Consider the following 17678-nt stretch of genomic DNA (forward strand, 5'->3'; position numbering starts at 1 on the left):
TCCCGTAGACCATCTCTCAGTGGCCGTGGGCTACATTTGGTGGCCGCAGGCCATTTTGCTCATTTCGGAGCCCGGTTCCCGGTTTTCGGAGCTACCAGGCCGTGTGCCTCGGTTCGGGACCGCTTAAACATCTCCGTTTGCTCTAAAATTTGGCATACCTCCTATTTACTCCCTTTTGAGGGACATTGGGGTCTGAGAAACCCACTTCGTGGCCGAACGCCACTTTCGGTGCTTGGCAGCCCATTTTCGAGACCCCAAACTACGTGTTTTGGCCCCCGAGGGTTCGTTTTGCATCGGTTCTTGTTCATTTTTGGCAGGTGCCTCTGTTTTATCACCAGGGAGGTCACTGGAGGGTGGGAGGCCAGCAATTATCTTGGCAACCAGTTATATTCCATTTTCACCCTCCGACACCCGCTTTTCGCACTTCCGAGCCAATGTTGAACACCTTGGAGCTACTTTCTTCAACCCCAAACCACATATTTGTGATGTACACACATGGGAGGACCCTAAAAGTTGGTGGCCAGCCAGTAATTCCACCTGACCCTTTTGAACCCCTCCTTCCGGGCTAATGTTGAACACCTTGGAGCTACTTTCTTCAACCCCAAACCACATATTTGTGTTGTACACACATGGGAGGATCCTAATATCATATGGCCGGCCATTAATTCCTTTTGACCCTTTTGAACCCCTCCTCAAAATGGCTTGTTCTCTCTCCTGTTTTAGAATTTCCAAATTCGAACCACGGGATTGTGAAGAGGAGACCTGGAAGGCCACCAATATGTGGTGGCCGACCACTAATTATACTTGACCCTTTTGACCCCTAGCTGGCCGGCTAGGGGGGGTGGCTGGCCGGCCCCCTGCAGCAAAAGTAAGGGGCCGGCCTGCTTCCTCTCAACTTGCACTTTACAGCTGTGCAGCTGTTTCCCCCAGAAAATATCCCAATCCGGGGGATATTTTGTGGGGGAAAGCTTACCTCCTTTTTGCCCCACCTTTACACCCTCTTTTTGTCCATATAACCAGCTGGTGGCATCACATTTGGAGGTTAGAAAATTTGTTCTTCAAGCCTCAAGATCCATATCTCCCTCCATCCTTCTCATTTTCCTAAAAAACCTTAAGTCCTACACCTTGTTTTCTTCATCACCTCCAAGCTCTACCATCACCACTTCATTTCCAGCAACAAGGAGGGCTTCTCAAAGGCTAAAGGAGCTGCAAATTGGTCCAAGAAGCAACAAAAGACTTGTCTCCAAAGGTGAGTTGCCATTTTCTCTTTTTTGAGCTTTTCTTTGCAATATTTCTTAGCCTCTCCTTCTTATACATTTGAGGTCCGACCAAAACTGAAAGTACCTTTTTTTTGAGCTCATTTTTATGTCTCATTAAGGGCTCAACCCTGTTTGAGCCCTCCATATGCCACTTGCTTCAATACCCTTCGTAAATACCGTTTTCTTGCATGATTTTTTTAGCTCGTGTGTAATTTGTTTTGGAGCATGACATAAACTGTAAATAGGCTTATTTTGAGCCCCTCTTCGACATTGAAGAAGGGCTCAACACTTTTTGGGATCTCCATGTTATACTTGCCTTTATACTCCCCTTTTGGTCCCATTTTTGCATGCTATGGAAGCCTATCATGCTTTGGTTTTTGGCCATTTTACAGTTCTGAAAATAGTCTCATTTTGGTCCATTCTTCATGTTTTGTTTAGGGTCTTTCATGGTTTGGGACCTCCATATGCCACTTCATGTTATATCTCACTTTCGGTTCCCATTTTTGCATGTTTTGTTAGCCTATCATGCTTTGGTTTTTGGCCATTTTACAGTTCTGAAAATAGTCTTATTTTGGCCCATTCTACATGTCTCATTAAGGGTCTTTGGCCGTTTGTGGAATATTTTGCATACCTCATGTTATAGCCTCTTTTGAGCCTTATTTTGCATTGCATTTCTAGCATGTTTGTATACTGTTTCTGGGTTTTTACAGTTCTGTAAACATGCTTATTTTTGGTCCCTCTTCAATGTTGTAGAAGGGAATTTTTCAATTTGGGCTGTGAATATACCACTTGCCTCTTTGGCCACCTTTTGGTCCGTTTTCTTGCATAAAAATTTAGCCTTATCTATGTTTGTTTTTGAGGTTTTTACAGTTCTGTGAAAGTGCTTATTTTTGGTCCCTCTTCAATGTTATTGAAGGGTCCTAACCTGTTTGAGGACAGCAGCTATGAGTTGCTTCTTAATCCCATGTTTAGGGCCATTTTCGCATGCTAATTTTGCCCTATCTTTGCTTGCTGTTTGGCCTTGTTTTGTACTAGTAAAATGCTTATTTTGGGGCTGCCTTGCTTCTGTATTTTCATTCCATGTGCCAATTATGCATGTTTGGTATAGCTATAGGCCATTTCGGGTGCCTAATTTTGCATTTCGGGACAATTCCATGCATTTGGTGCCATTTCGCCTCATTTCGGGACTGTTTTCCCCCATATCTTAGTGCCGAAATTCAATTAGAATGATTTCTACTCATTTCATGTCATTATATCGCATTTTGCCATTACCTCGGTTTGCGTGCCCGTGTGCACGCATTTCGAGGCATTTCATTTTTATCCGTCGGCATCCTATGTGAGTGTGGCTGCGGCTCACTCATGTTGGTATAAGCCCATATCATGTTTTCATGTCATTACATCGCATTCTGCCATTGCCTCGGTTTGCGTGCCTGTGTGCACGCATTTCGAGGCACTTCATTTTTATCCGCCGGCCTCTTATGTGAGTGTGGCTGAGGCTCTCTCATGTTAGTGTAAGCCCATATCATATTTCCATGTCATTTACATTGCGTATGTCATTTTCTCGGTTTGCGTGCCCGTGTGCACGCACTTCGAGGCATCTCATTTACATTGCATTCTGTCATTTTCTCGGTTTGCGTGCCCGTGTGCACGCACTTCGAGGCATCTCATTTTCATAGCATAGTGCATATTAGGTTGTATCTTAGATCACATTCTGTCATTTTCTCGGTTTGCGTGCTCGTGTGCACGCATTTTGAGGCATCTCATTTTCATAGCACAGTGCATACTAGGTTGTATCTTAGATTGCATTCTGTCATTTTCTCGGTTTGCGTACCCGTGTGCACGCATTTCGAGGCATATCATTTTCATAGCATTGTGCATACTAGGTTGTATCTTAGTCGCATTTCATGCATATCATGCATATTGCATCGTGTCCGGAATAGGAGTTAGCCCGGGCACGGGAAACGAGGTACATTTCGTACTCCGAGTGACGGAATGTGTTTCAATTCCCCAGTCACCGACACTCCGGATTATCCATGATGGAGTTAGGTTTTAGCTGTAGTTTCATGTGCATTCATTCTATATTGAGTTGTGCATTTCGACTCCTCGGCCATCATGCCTCGGTATGCGTGATTGGTGGCACGAGGATCGAGACATGCATATATCTATGCAAATACATTGCTATGCCCCTTTCCTGCTCTCTGTTGCAGCAAAACAAAGAATCAGCAACCTTTTGGGGCTTGGCACGCATTTCAAGAACAGGTGTAAACAGAGGCTAATTGGGGCATTCCGGTGGATTTCCGCGCAAGACAACCCGGACATGCATCACCCATCAGAAGCAAGGCAGTCCCTGGCTTGCATGCCAGTTTTATTTATTTCCTTAGTTGATTTGTTAATTAATTAGGAATTTGTACATTATTCGGACTGTAATATTCGGGCTGTAATATTCTTTTATTTGGGACTGTATTATTTATTCGGACCCTCTGTGCGAGGGCAATGCTGTAATAATTGTGCGTGTGTGTGTTGCATGTCTTCCAACCCCACGACTTTCTCCCTTTTATTTCTCCGCTTATGATGTTTAGATTAGGGCATATTTCAATTAGCATACAGTATGATAGCATGTTTGCATTCATTCATCTGTTTCGCATGCACCGGGCTCGGCGCACCATACTAACTGCATAGTATTTCAATTTCCAAGTTGAATACATGATAGCTGTAGCATTCCATATGCCATGTTTAGAATAGCCGAGCCTGCTATAGTTGCATTTTTGCATGTGTTGCATTAGGCATTTCTGTATATTTAGGATCATGCATGATTTCTAATAAACTTCTTTTTTTTAGTTTGGAGTACTCGGTGAGTTTTATGCTTTAGCATCCTTGCATGCGTGTGAGTGACTGCCATGAATAGCATGCTTACCATGAGGCTAAATGCTTATGTAATATATCTGCCTGAATGCCTGTGGGTGAAGGTTGGGTTACTTGGATTGGAATAATTCATCAAATGTGTGTTTTAAGCCCATTAGATAGTGGCAAGATCATGTTTTCCTAAGCCCACCCGAGGGTGGCAAATCCACGACTTAGCCTACTTGCGAGTAGCACCATCAAACCATTTTCAAACAAAAACAAACATGAAATGTTTCGTTCCAATTCAGGCGACCCGGTCTATACTTGTATGCTGTGCGCATCACATAGTAACCTAGGCTAATAACCGGATTAAGGACACACAAAGTTTTCAAAAATTGATATCATGGTTAGTAGAGGCCGGTCTATGACCGGGCGAGCGGGGGTGCTCACGAAGTGACCTTCCCCAATCGTACCCAAGTTCCCGAGCCGAGGCAACTTTGGTGATGACGGACACGTGGCCTTTTGGCACCGAGTCAGGGTTTCCTAAATTTCCCAAAATAAAATATTTAGGTGGCGACTCTGTATCTGGCAAAGCAGTCCATGTTTGGCACTTCTTTTAAAAAAATCTGTTTTCTCAAAAACGATTTGCCGGATTTGGACTCTTTGGTTCAGATTACGAACCGTGACTACAAAATCGAGTCCGAGCTGTAGCGAGGTCCCCCGCGGGCTTGTTACAGTATCACACGCGAGAAGCAAAAGGAAAGCACCTCTTAGCGTATCACACGCGAGAGGGAAAATGAAAGCACGTATTAGCGTATCACGCGCGAGAAGGAAGAAAAACACCTCTTAGCGTATTACACGCGAGAGAGGGAAGGGAAACACCTCTCAACGTATCACACGTAAGAGAGGGAAGAAACACCTCTCAGCATATCACACGCGGGAGAGGGAAACAGAAGCACCTCTCAGCGTATCACACACGAAAGAGGGAAAGAAACACCTCTTAGTGTATCACACGCGAGAGAGGGAAAGGAAACACCTCTCAGCATATCACAAGCAAGAGAGGGAAAGAAAACACCTCTCAGCGTGTCACACGCGAGAGAGGAAAAGGGAACACCTCTCAGTGTATCACACGCGAGAGAGGGAAGGGAAACACCTCTCAGCATATCACACACGAGAGAGGGAAAGAAAAATACCTCTTAATGTATCACACGCGAGAGAGGGAATGAAAAACACCTCTTAGTGTATCACACGCGAGAGAGGGAAGAGAAACCCCTCTCAGCGTATCACACGTGAGAGAGGGAAACAAAAGCACCTCTTAGTGTATCACATGTGAGAGAGGGAAAGGAAACACCTCTCAGTGTATCACGCACGAGAGAGGGAAATAAACACCTCTCAGTGTACCACACGCGAGAGAGGGAAAGGAAACACCTCTCAGCGTATCACATGCAAGAGATGGAAAGAAAACACCTCTCAGCGTATCACACGCGAGAGAGGGAAGGGAAACACCTGTCAGCGTATCACACGCGAGAGAGGGAAAGAAAAACACCTCTCAGCGTATCACACACGAGAGAGGAAAGGGAAACCCCTCTCAGCGTATCACACACAAGAGAGGGAAAGGAAACACCTCTCAGCGTATCATACGTGAGAGAGGGAAATGAAACACCGCTCAGCGTATCACACGTGAGAGAGGGAAAGGAAACACCTCTCAACGTATCACACACGAGAGAGGGAAAGTGAGCACCTTTCAGCATATCACACGCGAGAGAGGGACGGAAAACACCTCTCAACATATCACACGCGAGAGAGGGAAAGGAAAACACTTCTCAACGTATCACACGCAAGAGAGGGAAAGGAAACACCTCTCAGCGTATCACACGCGAGAGAGGGAAAGAAAAGCATCTCTCAGCGTATCACATGCGAGAGAGGAAAGCACATACATGAGGTTGGTGTAGACACCGGGCGTAGTCAAATGTCTCTAACCAACGAGAGGATGGTGTAAGCACCCAGGCGTACCCGAATACTTCCAACCAAAGCAAGGAGTGGTGTAAGCACCAGGCGTACCCAAATACTTCTAGCCAAAGCATGGTGTTCAAAGGACAAGAATGATCTTGCCCAAGATCCCTCTAAATGAACCATACATATAATACCGTCTGGTTACACCAGCTTCAAATGAACCGTACATACAATATCGTGCCTGCATAGGAAAGAAACTTAATAGATACAGCAAGATGAGAATGCATGTTCCATGCAAGGTTGACAGCATGCACCATGCTAATGTGAGAAGTGCTTGTACAATGCAAAGATGACAAATGCATGCTCCATGCAATATCGAGATACATATTCTATACAAGAATAATGCATGCATGTCCGATGCGGGAGTAACAAATGCATGTTCCATGCGAGATATTAAAGTGCATATTCAATTTAAGTGTAAGAAGTGCATATACAATGCAAACATGAGAAGTGCGTATACAATGCAACGCAACACAGCATACATATTCTGTGCACAGTAATCAATGCATATTCGATGCAATATGTTCAATGAAGAAATGTGCATCTTGACAAGACCGATTCAAACGCAACCTCCGATTTACCTCTCGGAGGAGTTGCAACAATTTAAAAGGATACACCTCGTACATGCTGAGCATAACATGCTGAAAACACAGTCCAGAGCTTCCATGTAGGCCACTTAAGCTTGAAAAAAGTACTTCCTTTGCATTTTCTTAAGGGATCCAGGCCCAAAACAGTAATACAATAACCAAGGAGAGCATCAGAGACTTGCTGGCCACTCCAGGAAGCCATCGGCCACCCAACGGCCACAAATTAATCTCATCGGCCAATAATGGCAGATTGGAGATTTCACCTCGTGCTGTTGGGGATCTCCTGCTTCTGCATCTTGCGCTTCCAAACCACAGGAACTACCTTTCTTCCTAGCCATGTTCACAACTTTCCTTTCTCTCCAACAGGCTGACAGACTACGTTGGTTCAATATCCAGAATTAAGGCGCATACCCGCTACCTCAACCTATGGGGCTGCCATACAGATTTCAAGTCAAGGATACACCCCTAGGTATTTAAACAAGACTTTAGTCTAGGAAATCCCGAACCTTTGTGTTCTAGGCATCAGTCATTCGAACTCTAGTTTCCACCATCTCAGTTGGTCTCCTAGGAACTCATTACAGGCACAACCAAGATGTCTCTGGCATGGAATAGTACTCAAGGAGAGCGCTTCTGATCACCATTATGGCTTGAAGCAGGCTTGAGCCAGAGCTTGAGGTAAAGGCACACGCATACTTTGGAGCATTGATAAGGCTTGAGGAGGTACATCCGAAATGCAATCTCAGAATTTGCTGAAGTTGAAACACACTCAGATGTTGCTCATTTTCCCTATTTTCTTTTGCTTTGTAGTCTGGAACCCATATAGCTTCAGATAGGTCCTTGTTCTACTGTTCTCATATTACCTGGGTTGAACCCTACATTTTTTTGAAAGAACAAATCCTGTTTTGCACATATGTGTAGAACAACACAGCACTCTGAGCACAAAACGATTTATTTTTGAAATTGAAATGGAGTTCTTAACCGGGTATTGAGCCTACGACCGACCAAAGTCAAAACGACTTAATCAAAGAAAAACAAAGGTAAAACAACCTAAACACCTCTATTGACACTCGAAACGACTCAAAACAAGAATCAAGACAAACAAAACCACACACACAACACTTAGATGTGTTACAAAGGCGAGAGACCTCTCGGTTCACAGGGAGCCCACAGCTTCTTCGGGTATTGTTGTCCATCCTTTCTAATTTGTGATCCTCATGTCACTTTGGCACTCAATCTCTTTTTCTCTGAAAAGCCCTTTTCTCACTTTTTCTCTCAGCGCACATCTCTCTATTCTTTAATCTCTCTTCTTTTTTATCCCTCCCCTGGGTGGTTGATGGATAAGCAGGAAGTTGTGGGCTCTTGCCCCTGGTATTCTACCAGATTCTCTTTCTTCTGCTAACAGCTAGTGAGCTCTCCCACATAGGGGTTGTGATGCGACTGGATGTGCAACAGATCTGCGATTGACATTTGTTAACGATGCCCTTGGCTTAGCTTAAATGTAATCAAACCCGTCCAAATGAGGAAGTGGAATATCCTGCTGCATTCTAGTTCGTGCTTCGCACTTGGCTTGATACTTTGTTGTTCGGAGGATGAGAGAGCTTTCGGCCCTTTGCTGTTAGCTTAAGTTGTGCCCTTTTCTTGGCGAACAAGGTGCCCTTTTCTGGCAAGTATGGTGCCTTTTCTGGAAAATAGGCTGACAACGGGGAAAAGACAAAAAACCTAACTCAACTGTGCCCCTAGTTCATCATTTTGACCATTTTTTGTTTTTGCTTTCTGTTAAAACAGTTTTGACCAACATGAGAGTTAGATTAACACGCTTGTTTGATTTTGTGATTTGAAATCATGCAAGTCAGGTTGTAAGCACTGAAAATTTTCCTTTTTTAGGTCTAAGAAATGGTCCAATTTTGGAAAAAATGGGATAATTTTCGAGAAAATTAGTCAGCCTCATTAAAAATTCCCAAAACTATTTTTGCAAATGGCCACTGCTCGACCAACATAAAATTTACTCTTGAGATGCACAACCACAGATCTAAACTTGAAATGTCTTGCAGCTGAATCTTCTAATGGAATAAGACAATCCGATTTTGAACGAAGGCGATCATGAAGATGAGCCACTTTGCACATGGATGAGATAGCCGAGTTGAACAAAGATAAACCAATCAACATGGATGAGCCAAGCAGGCTAAAAATGATTAGGGCCGAACTTCAAGATGAAGTTGCCTACATATCCCAAACATGGGAATCAGGCCTGACGTAGTTCCTGGTTGAGTTTCACTCTGGTGTTGACGCTCTCCTTTTGTGCTCTAACTTTTGCCAAAGCCGCCCTTTGGGTTTTCAACCTTGCGAGATCTATTTTTCTTTTCTTTTCATTTCTTTTCTTCTTTTCATTTATTTTCTTCTTTTCTTTTCTTTTCTTCTTTTCTTTTTCTTTTCATTTTTTCATTTTCTCTTTTTCTTCTTTTTCTTTTTCTGCTCTAAGTTTTTCCTGGGTCGTCCTTTGGGGTTTTCGGCCCAGCGAGCCTCTCAAGGATAAGAAAGTTTAACTTGTCCATGTTGATCAGTTTGAGATCTCAAAGCCATCTGAATCCAGGAGAATGGCTGTTGTACGCTAATGATGTAGGAGTATATCCAATGGGGGATGAAGTTGCCCCTAGTGTTGCGGATAGGAACTCGATTGTCCTTCAACAATACTTTCTTCTTCCAGCTACTGGAATTTGGCCTTTTGGCTAGTCCTCATTAGCATGAGAAATAACTCATCTTTCATTCTTCAAGCACATCTGACATTTTCTCCCCTAGTTCAAGGGATGCTTCTGATCTAGCTTTGCAAGCTTCCTTCGATAACATCTAATCTTCTTGATCTGACTTTCTTGCCCCTAGTTCAAGGGTTTCTTCAAATCTGGCCTGGCAGGTCTCCTTTGATGTCATACGACCATATTACCCCTAGTTCATGGGTTGCTTTAAATCTGGCCATGCAAGCCTCACATTGGGGTTGATCATTGAACATTCTGAATCCAAGTTCAAGGTTTGAAAGCAAAAGGGGTTGAGTCTTGAGGCCGAGAGCGATCCTATGTTGCACAATCTCAAGATCAATTCCACACATGTCTTCGCAAGACCACGCAAAACATTTTTCGAAATCTTTTAAGAAAGCGACTAGTCGCTCGTGAAGACAGTGTAGAACCCATCGGGATCAAGCCAGGATCCTTCTCAGTACTCACATTAACAAGCATGATCTCACTCATTAAGGGCTTACCATGCCTCTCTGTCTCTCAGTTGATCAAATTTTTGCAAATCCCGAGGAATTCCTCCCTCTTCATTTTCATCACATTGTTAGAAAAAGTTTTGAAAAACTTAGGTCAGTGTAATGATTTCAAGGCACAAAAAAGACACAGTTTTGGTCAAATACTGCCATCTCATTCAGAACTTCTGGCACAACTAGCTCCAAGGTAGAAACAGACTCAAAAGGGTGCAAATCACTGCTTTTTCATTCAGATCTTCTGGTATAACTGGCTCAATGGCAGAAATAGACGCAAAAGAAAAAGTGTAAAAGACAAACACAAAACAAGCAAGTGATGCTTGAGGTAACACCCCCGAAATCACCCAACTCCAACACAACAGGACTGACTCGATACAACAAGACAGACTCGACTGACTCAGTACAAAAAGACTGACTCAATACAACACAACAAGATTGACCTAATACCCAAGTCAGAAATTAAAGTAAACAACATTCGCAAATTGCTCAAAACAATGCGTGCAATCCTCATATCTGGAGTAAACTGAGAGCCATCAGCAGGTGGTTCATTCCCCAATCACATAATTACATTATCCCCCAAGTTCACTGATGCAGTGCCGATAGACTTTGCAAAGCCTGGTGCGACGATGACCTCGTTGTCAATCAGATCTTGTATTTCGTGGCGAAGACGAAAACACATGTTAGTGTCATGGCCAGTTTGTTGATGGAAAGCACAGTACTTGGCAGCATCATGCTTGGCCGGAAGGGGATTCGGGAGAAGTCGAGGCTCAAGGGGTTTGAGATGGCCCTTTTTGATCAACATGCCCATGGCTTTGGATAAGGACATATAAAGCGGGGCGAACACCCTCTGGCCTCGGGGTGGGTATTTCGAGGTTTATGAGGTTATATTGGACGTACGGTGAAAGGGTCAGTAGGTGCTGACTTTAAATGATCTCTTCTGAGCGTAGGATTGGAGCTGAAATGGGTGTTTCTGGTTTGACAGCACTCCTTCCAGCTTGCCCCTTGATTCAAAATGCCCCCAACTTGAGCGACAAAAGTGTCATCCACAGTCTTTGCAACAACAGCGAGCACTTGCTATTTGTTCAGTCCTTTAGCCCTTAAAGCCTCAACAGTCCACCGAAGATGTTCATTTGGACCAATGCCTACCCCCACCTTGTTCTTACCAATTGCCTCCACTTTGCCAAGGGATTGGCTTTCTTCCAATGCAGCCCGTCCCAAGATTGGGGAGCCTTTTAACATGAAATCCCTGATATATGATGTGGTTGATGACGGAGCCAATATCTCAAAGGCCAGATCTGCCACTGTTCTCTGAAGATCTTCAATCATTTTCATTAGCTCAGAAGTAGTGGGTTCATGGATTTGAGATGATTGGGGTTCAAGTGTATTAAGTCCACGCTTTTTGGGATAAACACCTCAGGCTTGGGTAGATGGGTCGGGGTGTATATACTGGGGTTGTAGATGGGTGGTTGTGTATGGTCGAGGTTGAGATGTGGAGGACGGGTTAGTACTAGCCAGAGGTCCTTTTGGTGGAGCTATGGTCTCCTTGTCAATAAGATCCTGAATCTTACGACGGAGGTGGATGCAACTGTTCGTATCATGACTATGTTGTTGATGATAGACACAGTATTTGGTGGGGTCATATCTGATAGGGAGTGGGTCAGGCTGAGGTTGAGGAACAAGGGATTTGAGATACCCTCTTTCCATCAGGACTCCTAGTGTGCTGGTTAGGCTCATATAGATGGGGGGTGAAAGTTCTACCCTGAGCTCGGGTTGGACCGGCTCTTTGTAGGCTTGATTTGGAAAAAAGGGTCGGCTGTGGCGACTGTGTTGATTTCAATGGGTTTTGGAATAGTGCTACTACCAGCATGGGTACTCCCGGAAAACACCCTCCTTGTTGGTTCATTTGTTCTAGGAATGATCCCTCTGTTGAACGCATTCTCGATCTGAATTCCTAATTCATGCAAACTTTTGAAAGTGAATTGTGGAGCCACTATTACCTTTTGTAACATATCATGCTCTAGGTTCTGCACCACTATTCGTACTTGATCCTTCTCAGAAAGGATATCTGTTATCTGAGCTGCCTTTGCTCTCCACCTTGCAACAAATTTCGTAAAAGAATCTGTAGGATTCTAGTGGGTTACGTCAAGCTCTTGCATGGTCATTTAAACTTGGATATTGCAAGAATACTGATCGACAAAGGCCTCAGCCAACTTTTCCCAGTTTTGGTTCACTATATCCTCCAACTCGACGTACCAAGTGGCAACTGCACCCGACAGGGTTCTGCTATACAGAGAGAGTTTTTGCGGCTTAGTCAGGCCTATCGATTTCAGGATGTCTACGAAAAGCTGGATATGTACCATAGGATCTCCAGACCCGTCCAAACGGTCAATATGCGGCATTGTGAATTTGTTTGCGAGTTGTACGACAGCCTTGGTGTACCCATCCTTAGTGTCATGATTGGAGTTAAGGCCCTATGCCTTTTTGAAGTACTTCTCAAGGTTCACAATTTTCACCGAAGTCGGATCGGGATCATTAGTATCAAGGGAATGAAGCCTCTCATCCGGCTACACCTGGGGTCCAAAAACTCGAGCGTGAGCTCACCATCCTCAGGAATCCGGACCATGCAAATCTTTAGTTTGCAGAAGTGGGTCAAAGTTTGACTGAGGTCCCGAGGACTGGATGTGTGGTAGGTGCCCCGGATGGGCGTTGTATTTCAGCATTGGTCTCATCCTGCATGGCGAGTCCCTAGTTTAATGCTGTTATTATGGCCACAACTTTTTCTGATCTCTATGTTGTCATGGTCTGCTGAGTCAGAACAAAGGTGATGTGACTGGTGACGTGACTGGTGACTGTCGGATCAGTTGAACTAATGAGCCCTATCTAGCCCTTCTTTGCCCTTCGACCGGCGAAGGAATACTGGTTACCTTTTAACTAAATCTCTGACCTGACAAAGTCTATCAACACAAGTTCAATGTACCCGGGGGATATTGGAGCCTTCTGAAGCTATGGTTCCAAGACTACCTTGCAAAATAGAAAACAGATAGCATCTCAGCCTGGTTTCACCAGAACAGATATGAGCATAGCGGAATGACTGTGCTCTCTACTGAATTTTACCGTAAAATTCTGCCTGAAATCTGATACCCTTAGGTTGATACCCAAACTTGCAGCTGATACATATATTCCTGTAGAGACACACTCTAACAGCACATAGCAAGAAAGTGCGAGCCAAAACACCCCTATGGTGGGGTAGGGTTTCCTTGTCCTATTTTGTCAGGAACAAGGGTTTCACTACGCACACATGCGGTTTCAAACAACCTATATTCAAGTAAGCAACCTGTCCTAGTTTGGAATGGTCTCTATGGCATCCAACATGCAACTAGGTCCATTGGTCAAAAAAGGTGCCTCGGCAAAATCGAGGTTTGTGTACCCATCGTGGCAGAGCCCATAACCTGTCAGCCTTCTGGCACGTTTTTCCAAGCAAGCCTCCGGCAAACCATTCAGCAATAACAGATGGAAAACATTGTGACTTAAGCGCTCCAATGCAAACGCAATGCAAAGAAACACATAAGTGTAAATAAAACAACATATCATGAGTTCCAGTCAAGTTCTCTAAATCCCCAGTAGAGTCGCCAGAAACTGTAGACCACCTGAACTTCCTCCGCGCGCCTCCCCTTTCGGAAAGGGCATGGATTAGGTTCTTAGCTACTGCAGTTCGGACTCCCGTCACGGTTCTGAATCTAATCTCACAAACTGCAATGTAAGACTGATAAATCACCAAAGAGTCCAAATCCGGAAAATCGTTTTGGAAAATCGATTTTGATCAAGAAGTTCCAAACATGGACTACTTTGCCAGATTACAGAGTCACCACCTAAATATTTTATTTTGGAAAATTTAGGGAACCCTGACTCGTGCCAAAGGCCACGTGTCCATCATCACCAAAGTTACCTAGGCTAAGGAACTTGGGTACGAGAGGGGAAGGTCATGCAATGAGCATCCCCGCTCGACCGATTAAAGATCGGCCTCTACTAACATGATATCTTGTTTTATAAACACATGTGTTCTTATTCCGGTTTATTAGCTAACTTTACTACGTGATGCGCACATCGTACAAGTACAGACTCAATCACGAGAATTGGAACAAAACAACTCATGTTTCTTTTTGAAAATGGTTTGAAAGTGCTACTCGCAAGTAGGCCAAAGTGCGGATTTGCCACCCTCAAGTAGGCTTGAAAATGTGATGTGCCACTTCCAAAGTGGGCTTAAAACTCACAATCATCGAGTTGTTCCAATTCAAGCAATCAAGCCTCTATCCATAGGCATTCATGCAGTTAATCACTTAAGCAAATAGCCTCATGGCAAGCATGCTATCATGGCAACACTCACACTCATGCAAGGATCCTAAAGTATAAACACTTACAGTGTACTCCAAGCCAAATCAAAAAACTAGTTAGAAATCATGCATGATTCTAACTATGTTAAAATGCCTAATGCAACACATGCAAAAATGCAACTAAATAGGCCCGGCTATCTAAGATGGCATATGAATGTGATGATTTGATGCACGTATTCAAATATGTATTGAATAACAATGCAGTTTGCATGATGCGCCGAGCCCGGTGCATGCAAGACGAATGAATGATGCACGCATGCAAGCATAAAGATGCTAATCGAAATATGCCCTAAACTAACCATCGAAAGATGATAAGTAAAAGGGAGAAAGAAGTGGGGTTGGAAGACATGCATCACACACGCACACACTTATTACAACAAAGCGCCCTCTCGACGGAGAGTCCGAATAATTATGCTAAGTTATACTAAGTTAAGCTAGGCTAACTAATTAACTAACTTAGCTTATTAATTATTACAAACTAAATTAAATTTGAATAACTAGCTAATGTAAGCTAATTAGAATATTACAAAAATGAATTGCATTAGCTAAGCACATTAACTAATTAATTACAGAACCAGTAAAGTAACTAGCTAAGTAAAGCAATAAAATGGCCTCGGGGGAGGGAGACATGCATGCTCGGTGTGCTTCGCCCAAAGATGCATTGCCTTGCCATGAGTTGTCTCTGTTTGCACTCATTGTGATCTCAAAACACTACACAAACTTCCAGATGGCTTCTGCCCCAAAGCAAGAACATTTTGCACAAATTTCTTCTTTAGGTGGCCGGCTAGCCACCTCAACTAGACGGTAAGCTACTTCAACTGGACGGCCGGGCAGTACAAGTGGTCGGCAGGCTAGTGCAGGTGGCCGGCCGGCCACTTTTCTTTCTAGAATGCTGCCTTTGCTGCAACAGAGAGCAACAGAGCCAAGGCAATGTATTTGGCTAGAAATGTGTGTACTACCACCCTCCTCATCATGTCTCAAGCTCAAAGGAGTGTGGTACTTTGCTTTCGAGCCACCAAATACGCATCTCAATGTATGATGGCTCGAAAATCGAGCTTGTACAAGCTTAGCGAATGCGCATATAAGACTCAAAGTGCGTTCACCCTATCATGCATGATCAAGGGTGTTGGCAACCAAGAAATGCAACACGTTTCATCACTTAGAGTATGAAACGTCTCACATTTCTTGTGTTTGGATTAACGTCCGATCCAAACACAATGCAATACAAACAACATGTGTTATCTTGGCATGAGACACAAGACTCAAACATGCAAACAACGCATGCATAACATGTTAAGGGACTAAAATGATGAAATTAGTGAAGGACACAACACTAGAGACACGCAATACAATGCTCCATGGACCAAACCAACCCTAAACCGACCTCATGCATGCCAAAATAGTGGCCAAAATGTGCTAAGATGATGGCATAAAAGGGAAGAAAATGTATGATCAACTTATGGCTCGCAAGTAAGATACAAAGCTCAACTATCAAACGCATTGAAAGAGTGGTATATACAAGAGTATGGTAGAGATATGAGCACTGAAATCACATGCCAAATGATGACGTATCATGCAAACATCATAAGTATAGCATGCAAGAGGCCCTAAAACTCAAAGCTAGTTATGGCATTCACATAAGAGGCATGTAATACATGGCCTAAACAACCAAACCAGCTCTAGACGGAGCTCAATCATGCCAAATCAGAGGCCAAGACATGCTGACATTGAAGATCGAAGGACTGGACAAACAAGCATACATGTTAGGCCTCAAACAAGGCATAAAGCTCAACTCTTAAACACACTTAAAGAGTGATATGTGTGAGAGTGTGACAAGGCTAAATGCATTGAAATCATGTGTGGAATGATGCTAAGGCATGCAAATAACTCAAGTGAAGCATGTCAAGGGCCTTAAAACTAAAAGCTAGTAAGGGCCAACAACACTATAGCTATACAAAGCAAGGCATGCATGACCAAAGCTATTCAAAATAGAGCCAGAGCATGTTAAATAAATGCCAAAAACATGCTGGAGTCAAGCTAACACATGCTAGAATGATGAGCCAAAACATCAAGTACGCTAGGCTAGTGGGCAAGATTACACTACAAGTGTAAGAAGCATGCAAGAAGTGGCCAAGCCAGCCACAAACAGAGCCAAAACATGTTAAAAAAGTCACAAAAACATGTTTAGATCAAGTCAAGAGATGGTAGAAACACAGGCTCAAGTATGCAAAGAGGGGAGGCCACCCGCTCCTACTTTGGACCTCAAAACATGGTTTCTACCACTGAAATTTCTCTAAGTTTTAGTGGTAGAAGGGCCAAACAAAGAGTACCTCAAAAGCCTTAAGAGATGGTACAAGGCTTAAGCAAATAAGGCACACAAGGGGGTGAAACACCCCCAACTCTCACAGAGCCTCAAATAGCCACTCTTAACATTTAAAAAATAGAGATTTTTGTAGTTGAAAGCTAGGCCAAAAACAACATGCAAGGGTGGCCAAACCAATGTACGAAAACAAAGATTTAGGAGGTAGAATCTCACCCTTGAAGCACAACTTTAAAACAGCAAGCTAACAGCTAACTTCTGAGCCAAAATCACTCCAAGGAGCTCTAACAAGGCCTCCAAGAACCTCAAGTCTAAGGCTAAGGTGTTTGACTAGGTGCCTTAGAGCATATATGTGAAGAAAACACACTTTTAAGCTCAATATCACACAATATATATATATATAGAGAGAGAGAGAGAGAAAGAAAAAATTCTAGAGAGAGAGGGAAATTTCAGCTCTGGAATTTTGTGAAGGGAGCCCCCCTTATATAGAGCAAGCAAGCAAAAAGGCTTGCTTGATCCCTCCAGAAGATGAGTTTCAGTGAGCCACAACTGGCTGAAAAGATCTAAAAATATCTAAAAAGGAGAAAAAGTGGCCCCTGGCCAGTTAAGGTGGCTGGCCGGCCAATTCCCTTAGCCAGCCGACCACTTGAAGTGGCCTACAAGTGCCACAAGTGGCCGGCAAGGCCTTCCCCTCTACCTAGGCAAGAGGCAACAAGGTTTGGTCCAAAACAAGGGCAAAACACAGAGAGTTAAGAGGCTCAAAGACAAGGCACTCAGTCGAGACCTTCGGGTGCTCAAAACAAGCACAAACATGTGCAATCATCGAGTGCATAACCAATGACGTCGAAGTCTTGAAGTCGGTCAAAATTGGGGTGTGTACAGACGACACCTAAGGGAATTTGGGTTTATAGTTTGCATGTTTTACTAGTTTTAGGCCTAGAAAAATTTTGTTCTAGAGGTATGTTAGAGCTTGTGAACATCAAACAAAGACATTTAATGGTAAAGAAGTGTTAA

The 17678-nt window shown here is 43.6% G+C and overlaps 1 pseudogene across 1 annotated transcript in view; it reads right to left on the reverse strand.

Moving 5' to 3' along the window:
- LOC114258666 (putative methyltransferase ICS2) overlaps positions 1-17678 on the reverse strand; it is a 37892-nt pseudogene that overhangs the window by 18958 nt on the left and 1256 nt on the right. The window lies entirely within an intron of this gene.

Source organism: Camellia sinensis, chromosome 1 (genome assembly GCF_055761805.1).
Source record: "Camellia sinensis isolate YWXY chromosome 1, ASM5576180v1, whole genome shotgun sequence".
NCBI lineage: Eukaryota > Viridiplantae > Streptophyta > Magnoliopsida > Ericales > Theaceae > Camellia > Camellia sinensis.